General features: G+C 44.7%; 1 pseudogene; it reads right to left on the bottom strand.

Moving 5' to 3' along the window:
* Positions 1-2,233: 2,233 nt before the first annotated feature.
* On the bottom strand, positions 2,234-5,221 carry LOC119321001 (annotated as a pseudogene).
* Between the last annotated feature and the right edge of the window lie 332 nt (positions 5,222-5,553).

A 5,553-nucleotide genomic window follows, 5' to 3' on the forward strand; every position in this document is an offset into this window, starting at 1 on the left:
TGGTTGGTGTTTTCCCCCTTGTTTTGCTATTGCTTGAAGAATGCTATTGGTTGGTGACGGGGCTTTATTCTGTGCATCAGAGCTACTGAACACCATTTATAACATTTTTCTCCATGTCATGTCAGGGTGCAGCTTAGGGTCCTGGGCCACAGTCGGTGGGTTTTGCAAAAGGCTGCAGTACTAGCGTGGGTAAGCTACATCCGTGCAATCAATTTGCTATAACAAAATGCTATCAACTACTCCCTCCGTTCCAAAATAAGTGTCGTGATTTTAATTCAAATTGTATGGATTAAATAGTTACCGATTAGATTGAGGTTAGGCATTGTATACAAATTATTCAATTAACAAGAAATCAATCTGCTATCTACCAGTCCCAAGGTTCATGGTTATGCTTACAAGGCTGAAAAATATATTGGAGAGCAAGGTTAATTGCTAGTTTTCTCATCTTGACGGACTTATTTATTGCGTTGCTGCCATATAGGCGGGGTGGCATAAGCTAGTGGCTGGCTGCCATTGATAGCCTAGCCCCTGGGGTACCAACCCAGTTTTGGGCCTGCTGAGGCTTACTGGGAATTTGCATGCTTGACACTGAGGTCTACTGTTGGTATACTTGAGTATGATACGTACTGACCTTATTCAAATGTACTAGTAGTTCACATGGGCTGGATTTCTTTTGATAAATAGTGCAGAGTGGTACCAGTAACCAGGCATGATTTGTTTTCCATGCTTTAATGCAGAAGCAAGTTAGATTCTGGAAATTAGAGTCAGATGGTCCATCAGAAAGGTGTGTATCTTGCCTAGTTTTGAAATTTATTCTTACTTCATTGTTGCTTATTGCATGATGGGAAGTGTTCAGTTAGGTGTTATCTTCTCAATTCATGCTTGAGCCTGATAAAATGTTCTAGTTTTCCTTTGTGCTCGCTGTCGGTAGTTAGTAGAGTACTGGAGGTATTAGTGTTTCTATAGAATCTCCTGAGAAGGTACTTACCTAAATTGCCTTATGCAATTCATGCTTTCCGGAACATTTTGAAAAATTGTGTTTCATGTCTATGGGGAGATATTCTGCTTGATATTTATCATGGGGGGTCATGTCCTTCCAGCTCTAACGAATAAATATCTGTTTATATCAGTTTGAAACTGGTTGCGTTTACAATACTCATTGTCTTTGTAGCTAGCGGACAAAATATTCATTATAACATGGTTAGTATTTTTATTTATTTTCGAAAATGAGGATAATCCCTGGCCTAGTCTTGTTTTATATACTTCCTGGGATAGGTCCATAGAAATCAGTTTGTACAGTTTCCTCTGGGATAGGTCCTGGAACGAAGCAGAATCGAAAGCACATATCCATCATTCATGAATGTATTTTAGATGCACAAAGAATGACATGGACTATTCCCATATTCTCCTATGGAAAAGAAAAGAAGCTTGGAGCTCCAACTTCCCACGGTTCCTTTTCTTGCTATTTTTAACAGAAAAGCAGCAATGTAAAAATGTCTCCATAGGAGATAGATAGACAGATTGGTCGCTGTCTCCATATGAGATAGCTAGACTGACATATAAGGATGCATGGGTTCCTAATTTCACTACCGGGCAGCTCGAGTTTACCTGTTGAATAGCTGTTATTGATTGATTCTTTTTCTTAGGGTGTCATAGTTATATTTCTTTTTTTGTTATACTTTGCTTGATGCACCGTGAATGAAGACCCTGGCAAAAACCCACGGACACGCACGTATGCCTGGTATGAATCACTGAAGACTTCTTTTCATGGAAAGTTTTGACTCAAAGGCAGAGCGAGCGAGCGACCTGACTTTGGTCATTCGGGTCTCTTGTTCGACAGAAGGTCAGAAGTAGACCATACACCAGGGCCACCCAGTAACTGCTAGTTTATACTCTTTTCTGTTTCCACCATTACTTCATCTTGACTATCTAGGCTCCAATGTGAGCCTTGAAACTGCCTCTTTTTTTTTAAAGTAAAGTACACGGTTAGTACAAGAAGTTGCGGCGAAAGTACAGTATATATGTCAAGTTAGAAATATGACAGTTCAGTACATGATATTCTATAAGTGAGTGTTAAGTGGTACAAAGTGGTTGTGTTTACAATAACCATGCTCTTTGTAGCTAGTGAACAAAATATTCATTATATCTGAGTTTGAAAACTGTTTCATGGTTCTGGTTTTTCTTATATTTCCTGTTAGTTCCTTACAGATCTATTTTTGTGACATTTCCCTGGCTACAGGTCCTGGAACAAAGCAGAGTCAAAAGCACATGTGCATCATTCATGAATATACTTCAGATGATGCACAGAGAGTGGCCATGGTGTATTCCCCTCTTCTCTTGTGGTAAAGATTTTTTTGGGCGGAAATATGGTAAAGAAGCTGCAAACTTCAACTTCCTATAGCTCCTTTTCTTGGTTTTTTTTTTTTGCTTTTTTCATTACAGAAAAGCAGCAGTGCAAAACTGTCTCCATATGAGATAGGTAGATATATTGATTGATTGTTGTTGTCTCTGCAACTTGTTCATGGAAACTTGAACAACTACTCATCAAAGGCAGAGGGAGCAACTCGACTTTATCTTGGCAGCAACTATACACCAAGTATGAACTTGGGTGACGGACTTCAGTCATCGTGGTTTGGAATCCATGAATTTCCACAGATCCTTGTAACAGATTTTGTAGAATTTAGTCATCGCGGTCCAAGTAGAATAGGTCTCAAGTCTTCTACGTCTTAGGACAGGCATGCAGCCATGCACCAGGACCAGTTGGGAACTGCTAAATAGTTCTTCCCATTTCCATCATTACTTCATCTTGACTATCTAGTTCCGTTGTGAGCCTTGGAACTCGAAAGTCTGAGACTCTGGCACTTTGCATTGGAACTGCCTTTTTTTTGGGCGCTTCGCCTTGGAACTGTTTGCTGGACCTGAGTCTGTTTTCTGCTCTCTTCTTGACAGGGCTGGCTATCCTTTTCGAGCCAAACAATGGACTGAATCGTAAGGTGGCAGGCATGCATTAGTGAGAGTTTAATCCACATACTCACGGCCAAATTGCTGATTCATTGGCTGAAGGATCACTTGTTCCAATATGGTGTGCCACCGTGGCCAAAGCCCCATTTCCCCATCAACACTGCTTCAACAACCTCCCAAGTTTCTCCACCGAACCCATAACACCTAGGGCGTCCCAAACCCTAAACCTAAAGAAACACCCTCCTTTTATATGCTCAAGGGGTCTCCGACAGGTGGAAACGTAGACAAGGGCAAAAATGGAAATGGAGTTGCGGTTGGTACAACTACCTGCACAGTGTATCCTACCTAACCCTGACGGCAGGGGACAAAGGCATTAAATGCCCGTCTGCGTCGCCCGAATAGTGCAAAAAGGACCGTCAGGGACGCCACCGCTCGCCACGATGGCAGTCTTGTCAGCGTCGCTTGCCACCGCACACCGCTGGCTGCACAGCCTCCTGCCACGCGCGCCTGGAAAGACCCAGGGCGACACGTTGGTGGATGTGCTGGAGCGCGGGTACAGAGTGGTAGCTTGTCGCGGCAAGCGCCTTGCCGCGGCCGTTGTCTTGTCGCGTCCGGAAGCTTGTCGCTCGCCGGGCCTTGCCGGGACGCGTGGCGCGTCGCGGCAAGTTCCTTGAGATGCCTTGGTTGGCCTTCCTGGCAAGCTCCTCTTGCCGGGGCCTTGTCTCTTTGGCTTGAATACTTTGTTCTTGAATGGTTTCAAAGGAACCACGGAGGACCTTAGCGGTCACCCGGCAAGCCTTGCCGCGGGGTGTTGCAACTGCCCGTGCACAAGTTCGGTATACTAGGGTACCCCTACTCTAGTACACCGACACAAGGTGATTGGGATTTCACCAGTAAGACTGTTGTTAGATACATTCAACTGAAAGAGGTGGTGTAGGGAGTTGATCCAGCTTGGCATTGGTCCTGTGAGTTGATTGCTGTATAAGCCTAGTATCTTTTCAGCTTTGTGAGCTTTGATAACCAGACTATCTTTCTAGTCAACGAACAGTCGTGCACGGAGAGATATTGAAGGTTCTGGAAGCCGTCAATGACTTCATCTTGTGGCATGGCCTCATTCATGAAGTTTCTGCCGATAAGCAGGATGCTGATGTTCCTACAGTGCTTAAGGGCATGCAAAGTTTTTGTGATGTTCGTGAAGGAGTTTCTAACAAGTGATAGGAAGGACAGGTGCTTCAGATTGCCTATTCTAAGGGAGATCTCACCATGGAAACGGTTGGCCGACAACCGCAGTGCAGTCAAATTGCTGCATGAGTAAATACTTTCTGGAAGTATGCCACTTAGATTATTCATCATGAGATCTAAACTTTTTAGATTCTGCAGGGTGGCGAAGTTTACCTTGCCTAGATCTCCACTGAAGTTGTTGATCTTCAGATCAATGTTTTTGAGATTTTTGCAGTTGCTCAGAGTTGATGGCAGCTCCCCAGACATGTTATTGTTACCCAAATGGAGCTTCTCCAGCCTCCTGAGCTGACCTATGGACTCTGGGATATTGCCACAGAAATTGTTCACTCTGGGATTACTGAGTTTGACCATCTGTGCTCCATCAAGCTCTCATTGTAGACAATTGATGGGGAAGGAGAGGTACTCTAGCGAGGTAGGCTGGAACATTTCATGATTTCAACAGGGAGAGTCCCACTTAGGTTGTTATAGCCAACCTTTTGAGCACTTTGAGCTTGGAGCAGTCACCGAGTGCGGTGGGAATATCACCACTCAATCGGTTGTAACAGAGGTCAAGCAAAGCCAAAGATGGCGACCAAGGCAAAGAGAAGATGGTATGTGCCCAGTGAAGCTGTTGTTGCTGGCGTTGAGCACGATCAGATTCTTCGTCTTCTTCCATATGGCTGATGGAAATTCTGAGCTGAATTGGTTGCTTGAGATGTTGAGTACCTGCAGAGGCCTGTCACCACTGTCGGCGGTGACCAAAGATGGCAGCTCGGGCAGCGGTCCATTTAGCTGGCTGAAGCTGACGTCAAGGGCGATGGTGCTTGCAGAGGACATGAGCTCCGGAGGAAGGCCACAAGAGAAGGAGTTGTAGAGGACATGATGCTTGCAGAGGACATGAGCCGCTTCTTGCGATAGCCCCGGCAAGGAACTGGAGGAGGTTGCGCTTCTCCTGCTCGGTGCATGCGGTAGCGGGAGAGGCCAAGAAGAGCAGCAGGAACAGATGCAGCATGACCGGAGGAACGGTGCAGAACTGCATTGGTTGGTGTTTTCCCCCTTGTTTTGCTATTGCTTGAAGAATGCTATTGGTTGGTGACGGGGCTTTATTCTGTGCATCAGAGCTACTGAACACCATTTATAACATTTTTCTCCATGTCATGTCAGGGTGCAGCTTAGGGTCCTGGGCCACAGTCGGTGGGTTTTGCAAAAGGCTGCAGTACTAGCGTGGGTAAGCTACATCCGTGCAATCAATTTGCTATAACAAAATGCTATCAACTACTCCCTCCGTTCCAAAATAAGTGTCGTGATTTTAATTCAAATTGTATGGATTAAATAGTTACCGATTAGATTGAGGTTAGGCATTGTATACAA

The sequence above is a fragment of the Triticum dicoccoides genome, chromosome 6B (assembly GCF_002162155.2).
Source record: "Triticum dicoccoides isolate Atlit2015 ecotype Zavitan chromosome 6B, WEW_v2.0, whole genome shotgun sequence".
NCBI classification, from domain to species: Eukaryota; Viridiplantae; Streptophyta; class Magnoliopsida; order Poales; family Poaceae; genus Triticum; species Triticum dicoccoides.